This window comes from Muscardinus avellanarius, assembly GCF_963383645.1.
Source record: "Muscardinus avellanarius genome assembly, chromosome: 1".
Classification (NCBI taxonomy): Eukaryota; Metazoa; Chordata; class Mammalia; order Rodentia; family Gliridae; genus Muscardinus; species Muscardinus avellanarius.
This window is the reverse complement of record NC_137786.1, coordinates 114,634,821-114,654,168: the sequence shown is the minus strand read 5'-3', so window position 1 is coordinate 114,654,168 and position 19,348 is coordinate 114,634,821.

Below are 19,348 nucleotides of genomic sequence, written 5' to 3'. Positions count from 1 at the left end.
TGTGTGTGTGTTACTAGAGATAGAACATAGTGGCTTTCTACCTCTGAGCTACACCTCCAGACTTATTTTATATTTTATTTGGAAACAGGGACTCATTAAGTTGCTGAGAGCCTCACTAAGCTGTTGAGGCTGGCTTCGAACTTGTGGTCCTCCTGTCTCAGTCTCCCAAGTACTGGCATTACAAGCGTGTCCCATTACATCCAGCAAAACTGAATTTTGGATTACGTGACCTTGTGGGGCATGGTATCAGAAGACCAATTCTAGGACTTTTCAGTTCCTAGAACTGATTAGTCTATTTGTGTTATTTAGAGTATTTTTGCTATTTTAAAATAGTTTTATTGGAGACTCAAAGTGATGCAGATGGACAAGCAGACTTCACTTGGTGCATCTTCCGCTTCTTCCTCTCCCCATACAGTTATTGAGACTGGCTGTGATACCTTCATATATGGGCATAACATTATTTGAAATGTTTACTTTTTTAGTCTTCCTTTTCCCCCTTCTTCCTCCAATCCCCTTCCACTATTCTACTGATCTGTCCCTTCATTTATCTGAAGTTCCTTTTATTTTCCATTTTCTCTCCAGTTTCTGCATATGAGAAAACTCACAGGTCGGGTCCCTTCCCACCCCCTACCTTACAGAACCCTGCAGCTGGGACAAGGGGTAGAGCCTCAGAAGCCAGAACTAGAGGTAGGGCCGACTCCAGATGTCATGGGTCAGACTCCAGATATTGCAAGAGGACCGGCATTCTCCCACCTTGCTAGCCCCACCCCAAGACCCTGGCTGCATAAATACCTTCACTTCCTCTCTTGGGTGCGACTCTGCTGACCAATAGCTTCCTCCCAGTGTTGGTCCGCAGACCTTGTCCTGGAGCAACAGTTGATTAAAGAGGCCTGGTCTCACACTCCTTTGCTGAATTTTGTCTCCTTTGCAACCCCGGACTCAATTTCAACATTACACCTGGTACTGAACCTGGGAGGGTTTTTTTTAATCCTCCCTGAGCCCTGTGACTCCCCAGTGGTTCCACCAGACCTTTCAGGGGAGCCTTTACTCACAGGAACCTGGACACTCCAACACTTGATTGGACCAACCGCTCTCAGACAGGGTGAGTTTCCTTCCCTTCCTCTGGTCAGCAGGTCATAGCCTCTGGTTTCTCACCTCCAGCTTCTCCATTTCTCCAAATGTGTGGCCACATCAGAGTTGCCCCTGGACAACCAGATTGTCCTCCTCCAGCCCTGTGAGGGGAATGGAGACATTCCTCCCATCCTCTTGTTGATCAAGAATGGGGATACCTGTCTCCTGTTCTTCATTCTTGTCCACAGACCAGACATGGGAAACCAAAATTCCAAAATAGATCTCCAGTCCCTGCTGGGTTGTCTCCTCGCTAATCTCCAGACCCTGAGGCTATTGGGGGATTTATGCCCTATGTGCCTCCATTTCTATTGTAATGTGGCATGGTCTCAGTACAAATTGGGTAATGGAGTCTCAGTGGCCCAAAAATGGAACTCTGGATTTTAATATCCTGACCAATCTCAGCAACTTTCACAAGTGGTCTGGTAAATGGTCAAGAGCAGCTGCAGTACCTTCTAAGATCCCCATTGGGATTACCAGCCAGCCCCAAACAGTGGGGATGAGTGATTAAAAAGAGAGAGACCATATAATCCTTTGCCTTCTTGATGGCATGCAGGCTGCTTCCCATAAGTCAATTACCTATGATAAAACTTAAGGAAATCACCCAAGGTCCAGATGAAAACCCAGCTATTTTTCTCAATTGGCTTCAAAAAGCTTTCACCCTCTACACCTGCTTAGATCCATCTACTGAGGCAGGATCTGTGGTGTTGCCAACACATTTCATTGGGCAATTGATCCCTGACATGCGGAAAAATAATTTTAAAAGGCAGAGGATCACTCTCAGACCCCTATTCGAGATTTGGTGAACATGGCATTTAAAGTTTTTAATTTCTGTGAGGAACAGGCTGAAGTGGAGCATATGACTCAACTCCACCAAAAGGCAGATTTGCAAGCCTGCACCTTAGTAACAGTCCCATGGATGACAAGCGCCACCTAGGAGTTGCCAACAGCAATGACAACTATCTCCAGGAGCCTGTGGCAAGGAAGAAAACTGGGCTAAGCACTGCCCTCAGCCACACCCACCAACCAGACCCTGTCCAGGGTGCGGTCAGGAGGGCCACTGGAAAAGTTATTGCCCTTGAAAAAGTGGTGAGCCCCAGGCGCCTCAACACAAGGGGACCACCCTTCTATACCAGGCTCCACCACTGGCCCTACTCAGCCTGGCCAAAGACTGACAGCTCCTGGACTCATCAATCCTGATCACCCTTGCTAAGCCCAGAGTAATTCTCAAAGCATCAGGTAAGCCAATCTCCTTTTTGGTCAATACGATAGCCTTCCATCCTTTTTGGGTCCCAGTTTTCCTTCTCCAATCTCGGTACAAGGGATTGATAGTAAGCCCTCCTGCCCACACACAGCAGGTCCTCTTTTTTGCCACTTGGAAAACCTTATGATTGCTCATCCATTCCTTATTATCCCTTCCTGTTCTAACCCCACTTTTAGGTAGAGACTTTTTATCCAAAATTGGGGTCATATTTTCATTTCATTTCCCTAATGTTTCCGTTTCTTCCATTATACTTTTAATGGCTATTTTTACAGACAATGACCAAATGGCCAAACTTCTCCTCCCTAGATATTTGGTTGATCCTATTGTATGGGACATTACTACTCTGGTTGTGGCAACCCACCACACCCCGGTTCAGATTGTGTTCTGTGACCACTATTTTCCCCACCTGCTCCCTGTTTCCCATATTCCTCTATCAACAATGAGGTCTTAAACTCATCATTTCTTGTCTCCTGACTCAGTGATTACCCACCAAATTCTCTTACAATACCCTCATTCTCCCAGTTATAAAGCCTAATGGGACTTATCACTTAGCCCAAGACCTCCACCTAATCAATGTTCCGGTGGTCCCAATCCACCCACTTGTCCCTAACACCTATACCCTCTTATCCCAGATTCTCCCCACCACTCATTTTTTCATTATTGGTCACAAGGATGCTTTTTATACTATCCCTCTACATCCTGAGTCATATTCCCTTTTTGCCTTTATGTGGGAAGACCCTGACACACGGGTCACTCAACAATTAACTTGGCCTGTTCTTCCCCAAGGTTTTTAAGATAGCCCACACCTCTTTGGCCAGACTCTAGCACAAGAACTCCTCCAGTGCCCCTTGGGTCCTAGTTTCCTTTTACAATATATAGATCATCTTTTACTTTGTAGCCCCTCCCTTTAAATGTCCAAATGGGACACAGCCCTTCTTAATTTTCTTGGAAACAGGGGTTACAAGGTCCCCCACATAAAGCCCTGTTATTGGTGCCAGAGGTGTGGTACCTAGGCCTACATCTCACCCAAAACACCCAGGGACTAACTGTTGATTGGGTCAAGGCCTTATGAAACTTGCAGTTGCCCACCTTGGCTGACCAAATCCAATCTTTCTTGGGCTTTGTAGGATTTTTCCAGCATTGGATTCCCAACTTTGCCATTTTAGCTAATCCACTATATGAGGAAACCAAGGAAACCCCGATTGGCCTCCTCACCTCACCCTTGGCTGTTTGCTGAGCCTTCATGGCTCTCCAAAAAGCCTCCTTATATCCCCTCCCCTGTCACTTCCCAATTCCACTAAGGCCTTCCTGCTATACACCAAAGAGAGGAAAGGGATAGCCATGCGAGTGCTTACTCAATACCTGGGACTAACTCAGGCACCAGTGACCTATTTATTCAAACAGCTTGACCTCACTACTTGTGGGTGGCCACCCTGCCTTAGGGCTCTGGCAGCAGCCACCATGCTCACAAAAGAGGCTCTCAAAATTTGTCTATGGCTACCCCTAAGGTTTTTTCCCCACATAGGCTCCAGGATTTACTCTCTCCTCAAGGACTCCCTCTTCTATCCCATTTCCACTCCAGGAATTTTATTTGTTGTTCATGGAAAATCCTGACATTAGATTGTCCCACTCCCCAGCCCTTAACCTGGCCACTCTTCTACCACTAGGCCAAAGTCCTGGTCCTGATTCTCATTCCCCTGATTTTCACTCCTATGTTGATATGATTGAGGCCCTAGCTAAACCCTGAGCAGATCTTCAGAACACCCCCCTTCTTAATCCAGATTTTGTTGATGGCAGTTCTGTCACTGACACCAGGGGCAAGAGGAGAGTAGCCTAGGCAGTGGTCACCTTAACTCAAGTCATTGAGGCTGCCAATGCCAGGTTGAACTGATTTCCCTAATTCGAGCTCTACACCTAGCAAAGAACAAGGGGGCAAACATATATACTGATTCCAAATATTCCTTTTTAATAGCACACTGTCATGCCTCAATTTGGAGAGAGCAGGGTTTTCTCTCCACTAAAGGCTCACCCATTGTTACCTTAATTAAAATGCTCCTAGAATCCCTCTCCCTGCAATCTCAGCTGTCTATCATCCACTGTCTGGGCCACAAGGCAGACTCCTCTTTGGTGACCAAAGGAAACAGTAAACATTATTATTCAGCGAAACCACTGTCACAACAACCCCAACCAAGCCCACTAGCCACTGTATTATTTTTAACTCTTTTCACAATGATGCCTAACTATAGCCTGGCTGAACAAAAACACCTGACCAAACTTGGGGCATCCTGAACAGAGGATGGATGGCTTATGATACAGAATAAAATTGCCCTGCCTGAGGCTCAGGCCAAAGCGATTGTTAACCTAATACATTATTTCCTACATGTTGGGCCTATAGCGCTTAAACATTTCCTAAACCCCTTGTTTTATTCTCTCCTCCTGCAACAGCTAATAGTACAGTGCGTCCTGTTCTACTTGCACCACCATATCTCCCCAAGGAGGCTTACACCCCTCTTTTCCTACCCACTTACAGCAAAAGAGTTTAAGCTAGTGTTTTCTATACCTAGCTTAGAACAAGAACACGCAGCTATATCTCTCTGACTGGAACAGTTTACGGAGCCCAACAGGGCCACTGGAACAGTTCCCCCACCATTACAAAATATATAATATATACCTGTGACCATAGATGTAACTACATCTGAGAGCTAAATGTGCCATGTATCTAGATTCCACAGTGGAAGAGTCCTTTCAAGTTCTTAGCATTCCTGAAGCTTTTTAACTATAGGGATACAATTCCTGGAATGATATTCTAAGATCAAACCTGTCCCTCTTGGAGACTTTGCAGGAACAAGTCCCTTACTTATTCAGGAGTAAGCCTCTAGATACTGACAAGGCCTGTGAGCACTATTCCTGTAAGCCTTTGGAAGATTTAAAAGTATTATTCAAAAGAAACACTGGATCAGGATAAGATTTTTTAAGTGTCTGTTGAATTTGTGTGCTAGTACCCACTTCCAGTTCATCTAAATTACCTTACTGGATGTTCCCCTTTGCCAGTATACTTTGTATCATTATACTCTTCTGTTGTTTAATTTGCTATTGTCTAAGACTATTATCTCCATGTTTATGCCCTCTGTTCCAGAATATCAAAGGCAAATGGTTTTACAGCCAACAAAAAAGACCTGACTACCCCGCATCTCCTTTAGACCAGTCAGGATGAGGCTTTTGGTCCATAGAAGGGAGGGTCTACACCCCCTTATCAGCGGAGAAGAAATTACAGAAGTCCGACCTTTGACCTTTAGCATCCCTTTATAGTAAGGGACCAAAAGTCTTGGAGGAAGGGAGAATGATAAGGTAAAAAAAAATAATAATAAATTTTTAGGTAAAAAGGAGTCCCATTGAAAAGAAAAGGAAGATAAGGTTTTAAAATCTGAAGTCTTCAGTTAACAGAGTTTGGTGGTGACTAGGTGAGCCTCCTACCTATGGCCCTTCTATGAATTAGCTGTACCCCATATATGCAGGAATTCTTTCCATTTGAAATCTTGTATGGATGGCCCCCTCCTTTGTTACCTCAATTAGCTGATAATGAACTTGTTAAACTCTCAAATCACAATCTTCTGCATTTCCTCCAAGCCTTGCAGACACCCTAACAGCATCTCACTGAGCAGTGCCCATGGCATAGCACAGCCAAACCTCGCCTGGAGGACAAAAGGAGTCACCGTACACACCTGGACAGCTGGTTTGGATCAAGCAGTTCCCGTCAGCCACCCTTGTGCCACACTGGACTCTTCCCTTCCAAAGTCATACTCAGCACTCCTCTTGCGGCTGTAAAAGTAGTGGAAAAGGACATTTGGATACATTGGTCCCAGATTAAGCCCTATCTGGAGGATCATCACCAGGCAGACAAAACAAGAAGGGTCGTAAGAAATCAATAAACACCCCTGAGACTCAATTTCTCAAGATCCTAGGACTAAGGATCTTGTTGTTACCCTTTCTCCCATTGGGAAAACCTCGAAATTTATGTTTAAGTTATGTAACAGAAGGAGGAGTTTCTCATTTATTCCCCAGAGCTGTTATTATACAAAAGGGGCCTATACCTCAGGCTCCATTACTTACTGGGCATCAGTTATGATAAAGTGATATACAGATGGCTGACCAGGGGGAACTGGAACTATATAATGTTGGTCAAGACCCTTACTGCCCCCAGAACAAAAGGAACTTCCACCATAACCACGTCTAAAAACAGATTCCAGCGAGGGTAGGTACTGAGTTTATTGCCCATTAATTTGTACAAAATGGATATTATGAGAGCCCAGACGAATGTGCACTTAATCAGAGATTTTGGGCTGGAATTTCAGGGAGCCAAAGTGCTAAAAAAATATATATGCCCCAGAAAACAAGGGTATTTGCTGGTATTTACATCCTCCACTAGGATGATCTGATGGAGGAGTAGTTCAGGATATGGCTCAAGAGGCACATATCAGCAAATTAATAGAAAAACTAAAGTTAGATTTAACACCCCCTGGTTATCATCCTGTACAACTACCCAGTGCTAAAGGGTGACTCCCCCCTGGAGCCAGAAACCCAAAGCCTCTTAAAGTTAACTCATAGCCAGGCGTGGTGGCACATGCTTGTAATCCCAACATTCGGGAGGCTGAGACTGGAGGATTGTGGTTCGAGGACAGCCTCAGCTACTTAATGAGGTCCTCTGCAACTTATTGAGACCCTGTTTCAAAATAAAGAATAATATTTTTATCCCATTATGATGTATGAATACAGTGCACCAATAAAAAAATTAAAAAAAATAAAGAATAAAAAACAGGGCAGGGGGTATATCTTGGAGGTCTTATGCCCCTGGGTTCCATCCCCAGACCCACACACACACAAAAAAAAAAAGTTAACTCATGACCTGCTAAATTTAACTAACCTTTTCTTGGCCTAAGATTATTGGTTTATGTCTAAATTCTGGTCCCCTTCATATCACTGCACTCTTAGTTAATTTTAGTTTTTCTTGCCATGTGTGGTGGTGCATGCTTGTAATCCCCATGCTTGGGAGGCAGAGACAGGAGGATCGCGCAGGTTCGAAGCCAGCCTCGCTGACTTAAAAAGACCCTGTTTCCAAATAAAAATATGAAATAGGTCTGGGAGTGTAGCCCAGAGATAGAAGGCCCCTGGGTTCCATCCCCAACCACTAATAATAATAATAATAATAATAATAATAATAATAATAATAAATAAATAAATTTTAGTTTTTCTTCATATTGGTACAACAAGACCACCTGCCTTGTGTTACCCCCTCAAAATAATGTACCACTCCATCAAACTTCTATTCCTAGGGTTGGGAGTCACTTTAGGAGTAGGAACTTGGGGAGCTGACCTACGGACATCAGTGCAAAAAAATTGTCAATCCAGATGATAGAGGATCTTAAGCACATATCTGAAACCATACTAGATCTATAAGTCCAATTAGACTCCCTTGCAGAGGTTGCGCTATAAAACAAGATAGCCTTCAATCTCCTCAGCTGAAAAGTGCGGGAGTCTGTTTATTCTTAAATAAAGAGTGCTGCTTCTATGCCAATAAGTCCAGCATAGTACACAATAAAATTAAACAACTACAAAAAAAAAAAAAAAGCCTAGAAAGAATGGGCACAAGAAAATAGTCGACTTGGGCTTTCATGGACTAAATGAATGGCTGCCGTATCTATTACCACTCTTTGGTCCCCTGACAGCTGTCTGTCTAATACCACTCATCTGGCCCTCCTATCCTTAACTGTATCACTAGTTATACCCAAAAGTGGATACAAGGTATAAAAGTTCTGGTGCTCCACAGTCCAGACCTTTATCAATCTTTACCACAGGAAGAATACCCAATAGAAAACTTCAGCTTCTCAAGCATTTGAGAAAAATTAACAACAGCAGTGGAGAATGTAATACTATGGCCCATTTAACAAAGTCTTCTGTCTTTTAAAATCTTCTGTCTTTGTGTTAAATCCGTGCAACCGCTGAGTCATTCCTTTGTTCCAAAAGCCCACAAAACCAAAAAGCCCACAAATCCAGCTCCCCCTGGTTCCAAAATGTGGAAGCATCTTCTGTGATTGGTTAGTTCAAAATTACTCCACAAATTCTTGTTTCTGTACCTGGAGTACTTTATATAGGGGGTCTTCAAGCTCATGTTGGCTGCTGTCGTTTTCTACCTAGCTTAGAAGACAGCAGCTGTGGGGAGGCTAATTAAAGCCTCTGGCCTTAACCCTGTGGTGTTCTCGATTTCTTTGTTCTATGCTTGTGGTATGACATTTGCAAGCCCATGCTGGCACCTAGAGGGCTGGTGAACTTGCTGTTGCACAGCAGGACGCTATGATGAGCAAATTTCAGTAAGAAAAATGAAAGCCCGGCATGGTGGCGCCTGCTTGTAATCCCCGTGCTTGGGAGGCTGAGACAGGAGGATCACACAGGTTCGAAGCCAGCCTCAGCTACTTAGTGAGGCTCTCAGCAACTTAGTGTTTCCAAATAAAGTATAAAATAGGTCTGGGAGGATAGCCGCCTGGAGGTAGAAAAGCCTCTGGGTTCTACCCCCAGTACCACGAAAGGAAGGAAGGAAGGAAGGAAGGAAGGAAGGAAGGAAGGAAGGAAGGAGAAACAAAGAAGGAAGGAAGGAAGGGGAAAGAAAGAAAGAAAGAAAGAAAGAAAGAAAGAAAGAAAGAAAGAAAGAAAGAAAGAAAGAAGAAACAAAGAAGGATGAAAGAAAGGAAGAAAATAAAAGAAAAATGAGCTTCCTCATTTCTTTCTTGGAGCATGGGGAGAGAGAATTCCATTTCAAAATACATCTTCCACTGTATTTCCAATATTACATTGACATTCAAGACAATGTCCCTAAATAGGATGCATGTAAAATACACACACACACACACACACACGCACACGCACATGCACATTATGTGTGTATGTAGTTTTTTCCCCAATACAGTACACTAACAGGCTCACTGTGTAAAGACACCAAAGGGCAAAGATGTGACTTGCATCACCTAGTAGGTCTATTCTTTACCTCCACTTAGTAGAACATGTGATTTTAATCATTTTTGTTTTCAATCACTAATTGATTTTCTCCCAAAAGTTTAGATACACTGAATTTATCTACTCTTTCCTGCCCAATTCTCCTTGTGACCACAGGCACAAACTGTAAGGCAACTGGCCTGTGTTTGCATTGTAATTTGTGACCAAGGAGGCCTGTGGCCTTCATGGGAATCAGGCTTGTGCATTTGCTACTGAGCATTTACATTATAAATGACTAAAGACTCCTATGGTGTTTCTGTTGTGGATTAAACAACTTACTACTGCTTCTGTTGACATCAATATTATCTAGAAATAGTAAAATGCACTGCTCATGGAGGGCTGAAAGCTGGCATCAACTTGTTGGAGTTGTGCATGCTTCTTTCTGTTGGTATGATAGTTCTGAATTCAGAAAAATAGCTGTTTCTGGTTTTTTGATGTTTGATTTTGGTTTTTGTCTTTGTTTTTGTGGTACTGGAATGGAACCCAGGGACATTCTAACTCCAAGCTACACCTCCAGCCCTATTTCTTATCCTTTTGTTTTTTGTTTTGTTTGTTTGTTTGTTTGTTTGTTTGTTTGTTTAAAACAGGGTCTCATTAAGTTGCAGAGAGCCTCACTTAGTAGCTGAGGCTGTCTGCAAACTACAATCCTCCTGTCTCAGGCTCCCAAATGCTGGGATTACAAGCATGCACCCCCCCCCCCCAGTGTTTTGAAAGGAGACTTCTCTCTTGCCTCTGAGGGGAATAACTTAGAACACATTCTCTAAACAATCCACATAACCGAAAGACAAATGGTCACTGAACATAGATATTGTGAGATACTATTAATACAGGCCTCAGGATCCCCTAAACACCACATTTACCATCTTTCTATGTTGTAATAGAAGCCCAAGAACTCAACTAAAGGATGGGAAAGAAGGAACTAGGGGCAGAAAACAGAGGTGGGAGCGGTGACCAGAGCACAGGTCTGATGGGTAATCTTTGCCTGCTCTTCTTCTGAGCCACTGCCTCAGACTGGGCAGACTCTCCTATGCTGGCCTAAGGTTTGGGGAAGACAGCTCTCCAGATAAGAGCTGGCCAAGTAGACTAGGGAAGCAAAGGCCATCCAACTCCACAACCAAGACTGACTTATAAATGGAATATCCATGCTCAAAGAAATAAAAACATAATTGGCTATTTCTTGTGTGTGTGTGTGTGTGTGTGTGTGTGTGTGTGTGTGTGTTACTGGAGATTGAACCCAGGGCCGTTCTACCTCTGGGTATCCCTATTTTATTTTTTGTTTTGAAAAGGGGTCCCACTAAGTTGCTAATGGCCTGAGTTGTTGAGGTTTGGCTGTGAACCTGAAATCTTCCTGTCTCAGCCTCCCAAGTACTGGGATTATAGGCATGTGCCACTACACCCAGACTATTTCAATTTTCTTTACAGTGCCAATATTTATTATTGTATGAAATTTCAAGTACCAAAGTTTATTGGTGTGTGTGTGTGTGTGTGTGTGTGTGTGTGTGTGTGTGTGTGGTACTGGGGACTGAACTCAGGGGCATGCTACCTCTGAGCTAAACACTCAGCCCTATTTATTCTTTATTTTGAAACAAGGTCTCACTAAGTTGCTGAGGGCCTGAGATCCTCCTGTCTCAGCCTCCCAAGTACTGAGATTACAAGCGTGCGCCACCATGCCCAAGTAGGTTATTTTTTTAAGAATTAGCAATCATAACATGCACAGAAGATGAGAATACATATTTTCCACATACTTACTCTGTTATCTAAAATGGGTTCCAAGTATGTATAACCACATAATTGCTAAATTCTGCGATCAGTTCACTATATGGAAGAATTGTCTTAAGTGCTCTCTATATTTTAATTTTATCTAATTCCCTCAATAAACCTATAAAGTATATATTAGTAATCCCATTTTAAAGAAAGTTGGGTTAAATAACATGCTTGATGTCACAGAACTAAGCATGGTGATTTTTATTTGACACCAACAGTGTGACCACAAAACCCCAGTTCTTAATATTATTCTGTGCAAAATAAAGATGAAACAGAAAACATTTCTTCTTCTAAAAATGGAAAGGAAAATGTAGCTATTCACAGGTTATTGATAATAAAAGTTTCACAGGGAAGGAGACAAGACAGCTCAATGGCAGAACAAGCTTTATTGGGATAAAATCTGCAGAGGGTCTCCAGGAGGACGGAGACTGTGTCCACTTACAGACTAGATGCTTATATAGGTTGTTTAAACAGAGATTCTATGGAGCAGGGGTGGGTGATAGTTAGTCATTGCTACAGGGGCTATTAAGGGGAGTTAGTTGAGTTGTTAGAGCTGGGCTAAGCAGGGCAATGGAAATTTTCTGTAAGCAGAGGGACACAACAAACAAGGGGTTTGTCAGACACATCTTAGGCAAGACAATAGGGACATTTCAGTGAGCAAGGGGTTGAGTGTATTTGAGTAAAACCTGGGGGTTTCTGATCAGCAAAGAAGCCTATAGACACATCTTCGCAAGTTGTGTCACTCCCTTTGAAACCGACATGTTCCTTACCAGTGTTCTTATCTACAAAGTGCAAAAAAGGACAATCAGAAACAACAGAAAAGAGAGCAGGGTGTTTATTGTGAAGAGAACGGAAAAGGCAGAGCACTCTGTAGGCAGCGGGGACCCTGGAGTCCAGCAGCTGTCTTCTGAACAGTGCTTGGGAGTAGCCCACACCATGCAAGCTTCTTTCTTCCAAAATCCACATGCGATCTGCCAAATAGAGGTGCAGGCCACCCCTAGGGGCCTCAGTCAGCTCTAATGCCCAGCAGGTGTCTTCTGGCCACTACTAGCAATTGGCTGTGTGCTATCAATTACACACCACTTTCTCTCAAAGCCAACACGACTTGCAAGAGAGAAAAGATCCCAAAAGGGAGGGGTTCCCAGAATGGGTAACCGTTTAAAATAGCTTGTCTAGGCAGTTCATATACTTCCTTGAGTTTCCTTTTTTTTAGTTGAGAGTCCCAGAGGCAGTTTTCGGACATTTAAATAGTGTTCTTTTTGTGTCTCCTTTGTCCAAAAATCTTCTAGGATTGCCTATCAGCAGGAACAGCTGGAGTTTTGTAAGTGTCTGGTCACGTTTTTAGAAGTTTGGGGAGCTAGTTAGAATCTATTACCTCTCAGGAAATGAAGTTTTCCACTGTGGCCCTCCAGCCCCTATCTGCCCACTTCTCTTCTACCTCCTCAACTTTAGTTGGAGACTCTAATGGATAAGACTAAATAAGAAATAAGCAAAATGCTTAAAGTAGTGTCTGGTTCCTCATGTAGTGAATTTTGAGTAGATGTTAGCTATCAGGATCATCTATACTGTCTTTAAGGTGTGTTTCAGATTCACCAAAGGCTTTGCCTTGCTTTTTTCTGAAGGAGTCCTGCTGGAAAGGCAGCACTGTGCTTTTGGTGAGTAAGCTCAGTGATTGTGGGCCTCAGAGCCCAACCTGGGGGCACTTTAAAGATGAGATAAAAGCACTAGCCTATACTGCCAAGTACCCAGCAGAAAAGAGCTCAGTGTTTGGAAGCTTTTCTGTTCCAGCCTTCTCTTTGAAAACAGACCTTTCCTACTGATCTCTTTTATAAATATGTCAAATTGCACTTGTTTTCTATGTCTGTCTGTCTGTCTCTGTGTGTGTGTGTGTGAGAGAGAGAGAGAGAGAGAGAGAGAGAGAGAGAGAGAGAGAAAGGGAAGGAGGGAGAGAGAGAGAGAGAAAGGGAGTGAGGGAGGGAGAGGGAAGGAGAGGGAGAGGGAGAGGGAGAGGGAGAGGGAGAGGGAGAGGGAGAGGGAGAGAACATGACCTTGCTTGGGGTTAAATACAGTTTTAGGCTGGGTTGGTGCTTTGTCACTGGTGAGCTAGACCGGATATTACATCTAATTGGAGGGGGTGTATGGCCTTTAAACTTACTGGTTGACAGAAATGGCACAGCCTTGGGCTGGAGCTCTCAGGCTTGGACTGAAACTTTCTCAGGGAACTGATCTGACCCATCTATCACCTTGTTTCAAAATGAGGAATAAAATATAGGGCTGGGAGTATAGCTCAGAGGTAGAATGCCCCTGGGTTCAATCCCTAGTACCACAAATAAATAAATAAATAAATAAATAAATAAATAAATAAATAAAGTAGGGCTGGAGGTCTGGAAGTCTAGCTTAGAGGTAGAATACCCCAGGTTTCAATCCCCAGTACCAAAAAAGAAAAAGAAAAAGAATCCAAATGCTTTGCATGGAGACTGTAGGAAGGCTGCCTTGAGAAGCCTCCCTGAGCTCTCCCAGTGCCGCAGCAGCCAGAGTGCCCTGCATCCCCAGCACAGGCACAGCTTCCTACAGCCAGGTTCCCCAAGATGGTTATTCTGGAGGTTCAAGGCAGAATTTGCACATGCCCAACACCGCTACACCCTTTTATGTTCTGTCACACTTTAGAACTGTGGAAGTGCTACCTGAGACTGCTTCTGCAGATGCCATCAGGAGAAACACTCCCTACGTCACCTAGCACCTGGCTCACGGGGCACCATTGCCCAGGGCCACTCATTAACTGTACTTACAGCTCACACACCCTTCTGTATGTGCATTAAAACCTACAAAATCATGCAATCCATAATGGCAAGTATTCACTGAAACATACTGAACAGGTATTTTTAAAAGCTTTAACTCTGCCAACAATTGCCAAAAGAAACAAATAAAGAAATATATTTTTAAGTGCCATTTAAAATCATGAATCCTCAATTATGCCCTTGGGCCCTGTGATAGAGAATGTCTGGGCCTCTGCTCTTCCTCACCTCTTACATCTTCACCATTTGTGATATGCATAACTGTGGAGTCTTCCTATCAGACAAGTGAGACACACAGACACCCTGTGCCTGCCAAGGGTGGGACACACAGACACCCAGTGTCTGCACAGTGCTTGTTGTGATTTGCCTTGTGGTCTTGGTCAACTCAGAGCAGTTGACAAGGGTCCCTGGCCTGAGAAGTGCCACCAATATGTGACCAAAGAAAGCAAACAGCCTCTTTAAACCTCACACTTGGACTGTTTTCGTTGTCTATAAAACCACATTCAAAATAATTTATGTTTCTTCTGAAGCAAAGTCCTGAACGAATAAAATTAAATTCTTTTAAAAAAATCTGTTAGCCGGGCATGGTGGCGCACACTTGTAATCCCCGCGCTTGGGAGGAAGAGACAGGAGGATCGCTCAGGTTCGAAGCCAGCCGCGCGCGCTGGCTTAGGAGACCCTGTTTCCAAATAAAAATGTAAAAATAGGTCTGGGAGTGTAGCCCGGAGATAGAAGGGCTTCCAGGAACCCCAGTACCACCAAAAAATAAAAATAAAAGTAATAAAAAATCTGTTAGAGCAAAAGGCATTTATTAGTGTCCAGTAATTCACACAAGGAAAATTTTAAAGGGAGAATCATTAGCTAGTAGCAAAGGATGACCAACCAAGGGGCCAGAAAGCTATAATGAGTAGGGTAAGAGCACGTATACAGTGCAGCCCCATCACTAAGGCTGGGGAAGAAGGCCCAAGGGACAGGTTGGAAGCCCCTCCACCCAGGAGTAACATAGACCATGAAGGAGGATGACAGAGAAGTCCCTGCGGTGCTTCAGGACAGCAGGAAACCAGCCCTCTAGAGCATCATTCCACTTGCTGGGATGCTGCCCAGTGGAGGATCTGTAGGACTCATTGAATGGCACTTAAAGACACCCACAGAACTGCCAGATGAATTCACGGTGGTATGTGCCAAAATGGTGGCAAGCCCGCTAAGATGTCCCCCAAATGGTCCCACTGAAACTTACCGGGAGTGAGTGCCCTGCAGAACTCCGCTCACAGCTGGGCATGGTGGCGCACACTTGTAATCCCAGCGCTTGGAAGGCTGAGACAGGAGGATCACACAGGTTTGAAGACAGCCTCAACTACTGAGTGAGGCCCTCTGCAACTTAGTGAGACTCTGTTTACACATAAGTACAAAATTGATCTGGGAATATATCCTGGAGGTAGAAAAGCCCCTGGGTTCCACCCCCAGTACCACACACACACAAAAATTATGCTATGAAAGAAACCATATACATAAAAACCAAAAATCATTGTCTCCCCTTTTCCCTTATTTAAATGGTTTTCAACCCTCTTCATCTTCTCCTCTTCCTTTTCCCTCCTCCTCCTCCTTGTTATTTACATATCCCTGACTTGCTTTTAATATAGAGAACTTTTCGTTTCTCTACTTGTAATTTTAAAATGCTACAATCATTGCAGTATTTGCTAAATTTGCGGTTACCAAGTTGGAATGTCTAGAGTGTGCCCTGGCTTTGTGGTCAGAGCAAGGCTACCTGTTCTGAGAGCACCCTCTTCTGGGTATTGTATAGCATCGACAAACAAGAAATTCCTCAACATAAGGCTTGCTTCTTGTCACCCTTTAGATTTTCAGGGAAGTGGGACAGTACAAAGAATATACTGTTTTTATTTTTGTTTTAGAAAAGGGCTAACATAAAATCTAGAAATTTCAGAAACTTGAATTGTCCCTTCCAGATTATTGAGGCCTTTTTTTTTTAATAATAGAACGTGGATATACAAAGACATTTAGTTGTGTGCTTGGAGCTATATCATATACAGGCTATCTACAGGAAAGCCCGCTGCTTCATGTCCCCCCCACACTTAGAATGATGGCTTTTGTAAACACCAATAAGTACCTCATTTCTATACAGATTAAAATAGTGTTGTCTAAGCTGGGCATGGTTGCGCACACTTGTAATCCCAGCATTTGGGAAGCTGAGACAGGAGGATCCAAGTTTGCAGCCATCCTCAGCTACTTACTGTTGGTTCTTTGCAACTCAGTGAGACCCTGTTTCAAAATAAAGAATAAAAAACAGGGCTGGGGATGTAGCTCGAAGGTGGAATGGCCTTGGGTTCCATCCCCAGTACCACAAAAATAATTTTCTTTTCTTTTTTCTTTTTAGTTTTTGCTTAAAGTTTTTTTTTGTAAAAAAGTATTTTTTTGTGAAAGTAATTTATATTTACCCAAGGGCATTCAACCTCTGAGCTATACCTCCCAACCCTTTTAATATTTTATTTTGAAAAGGGTCTTACTAAGTTGCAGAAGCTGGTCTCGAACTGTGGTCCTCCTGCTCAGCCTAATTTCTATCTTTAAAGGAGAAAAAAAAAGATAATAATGAGTTGTGCAAATGAATTATGTAATCCCCAGCACTACACACACACACACACACACACACACACACACACACACACACAGTTGGAAATAAAGTGAAAAGGTTCCTGAGTGCCCTTTCTTTTTCTTTGTGCCCCTGAACCCAGGGGCACTCTTACCTCTGAAGTACACCTCTTGTCCTTGTATTTTTTGTTTTGAAGCAGGGTCTTGCTAACATGCTGAGAGTCTCACTATGTTGCTGAGGCTGACCTCAAACTTACAATCCTCCTGTCTCATCTCTCAAGTATCCCAAGTACTAGAATTATAGGTGCGCACCACCATGCCTGGCCTGGATACAACTTTTGGACATCAGGAAAAGAAAAGGCCAAATGTTGTATTTTATTTGCCCTGATAATATAGTAACCATTTTGTAACTTGCACTTTCATACCCTCATACTTGTTTCCAAAGACTACATAGTTACCATTTTCTTCTATCTTTCTTTGAATCAGCTTTATCATTCCACTGGGTTTCTCAATGAACTGAATAAATCTTGGGAAAATGTTTGTTTCCATATTTATATGAAAGTCATAATTTTCTGTTTTAGAGAATTATATTCTGATAACTCATTCTCTTGTTACTTGAAATAGAAATAGAGAACTAGTCAAAGGAAGCAAGCACTTCTTAGTTTCAGTGTAAATTTTCAAGTGTTACCTTTAGAGTAGAATAGAATAGTCTCTCACTGACTCTTTCCCTCTCTTATTCTCATAAAGGACTTAAACCCTTTCATTTTCTTCTGTATTTCATCTCTACCCCCATCTCACCACCCACACCTCCCTTCTGTGAGGAAAATTCCCTCCAGGTGGCCCTATCCCCACGTCTCTTGCTTGAGTCCTGAAGCTGGCACTTCCCAGAGGGAAGGGATGAAGCACGGGCACCCGTTTCCTATCTCCAGAGACATTCATTAGATCTCCAGAGAGACACAGAGCTGGCAGTGTCAAGCTCTGCCAGAGTTTAAACACTCGGCACCTTAGTTTGATCCTTTGTCAGTATGAAGGAGAATATGGATGTAAATACAAAACTAGCACCTTAACTCACACTTTTACAAAGTACATGGCATTGAAGCATACAGTAGTTGCCAAGAACAAGAGGCACATATATACATATATATATATATATAATATATAGATCTACACATGCATCTGGCTGAGTTGCTGAAGGTCTCATCACTGAGTTGCCGAGGATGGTCTCAAACCTCAGTACTGAGATCTCAGCATCCCTAGTACTGGGATTACAGGCGTGTGCACGGCACCTGTCCATGAGGCTATTTGTTGTTGCTGTGTTCTTTTCTGGAGAAGCTCTTTGTTCTTGTTTAGCAGAGTCAGAACTTACTCTTACTTTTTCCCTGGTGCTCTTGCTCCGCTTCCTCTATATGTCTCTCTGTCACAACGTGGTTTATGACAAGCCCCTTTCTTTTTCTCTCTTGCTGAAATCAGACTGTGAAGAGAACACACTGCTCCCCTTGCCAATGAGTGTTCATCTCCTCAACAAGACCTGCAAAATGCAGGCCCCTCGCCTTCCCCCAGCTTTGCAGCCTGGGAATGAGTGAAGTGGCGGCAGACAGGGCCTGTACTGCTGGAGCCCCGGCTCCCACATTGTGCATTTTTTTTTTTTTTTGGTGGTACTGGGGTTCCTGGAAGCCCTCCTTCCTCCGGGCTACACTCCCAGACCTATTTTATATTTTTGAAACAGGGTCTCTTACGCCAGCACGGCTGGCTTCGAACCTGCGCGATCCTCCTGTCTCCACCTCCCAAGCGCGGGGATTACAAGCGTGCGCCACCACGCCCAGCCCACATACTGCATTTTATGGGCAAACAACATCTCAAAAGATGGAGACTTGCAAACTCCTCATGTTGCCAAAAGTTAAAAAAAATCTACATACTACAATTATCACCATCATATCATCCTAGAAAGAACTTTAAAGCACCAAAGGTAGATAGAACCTAATCTTTTTCCCCCCCTAATAAACAAGTAAATTAAGAAATCAACTTAACTTTATGGAAGAACTCAGTTGTTTTTGTGTTTCACTTTTATTCACATTTCACTTTCTTCCAACTGGTGGAAACCACATGGATGAGGTTCTTCTGTATAGTAATTACGGATGTGGACTTGCAAAACTCACAGTGCTTTTATATCAGATTTTGGACAAGCCACTTAAGCTCTTTTATCCTCTGTACTTTCATAAGATAAAAATAATATTCCCCTTATTTGGTTGTGACAAGAATGAAATCTGACAATGCATATGAAGTGCTTAATACAATGCCTTGTGAAAGTAGGTGCTCAGTAAACAACAATGGTTGGTATCACTATTTCTCCTCCTTGTTATCAGAAACAAACCTCAAATGTTCCCACAAATGGATAAATTGTGAGTGATACTTGGAAACAGAAACTAGGAAATTTCTGAAGAAAAGAGATCTCTCAAGAATATTTCAAGCCAGGTGTGGTGGCGCACGCTTGTAGTCCCAGCATTTGGGAGGCTGAGACAGGAGGATCGTGGTTCAAGGACAACCTCAGCTACTTAGTGAGGCCCTTTTCAATTCAGTGAGACCCTGTTTCAAAATAAAGAATAAAAAAATGGGCTGGGGGTATAGCTCAGAGGTAGAATGCCCCTGGGTTCCATCCCCAGTACCACACACAATTAAAAAAAAAAGATTTAAAGATATATTTACCAATTACTTACTTTATGGGTTAGGGGTTATCTAAGACAGTGGTGAT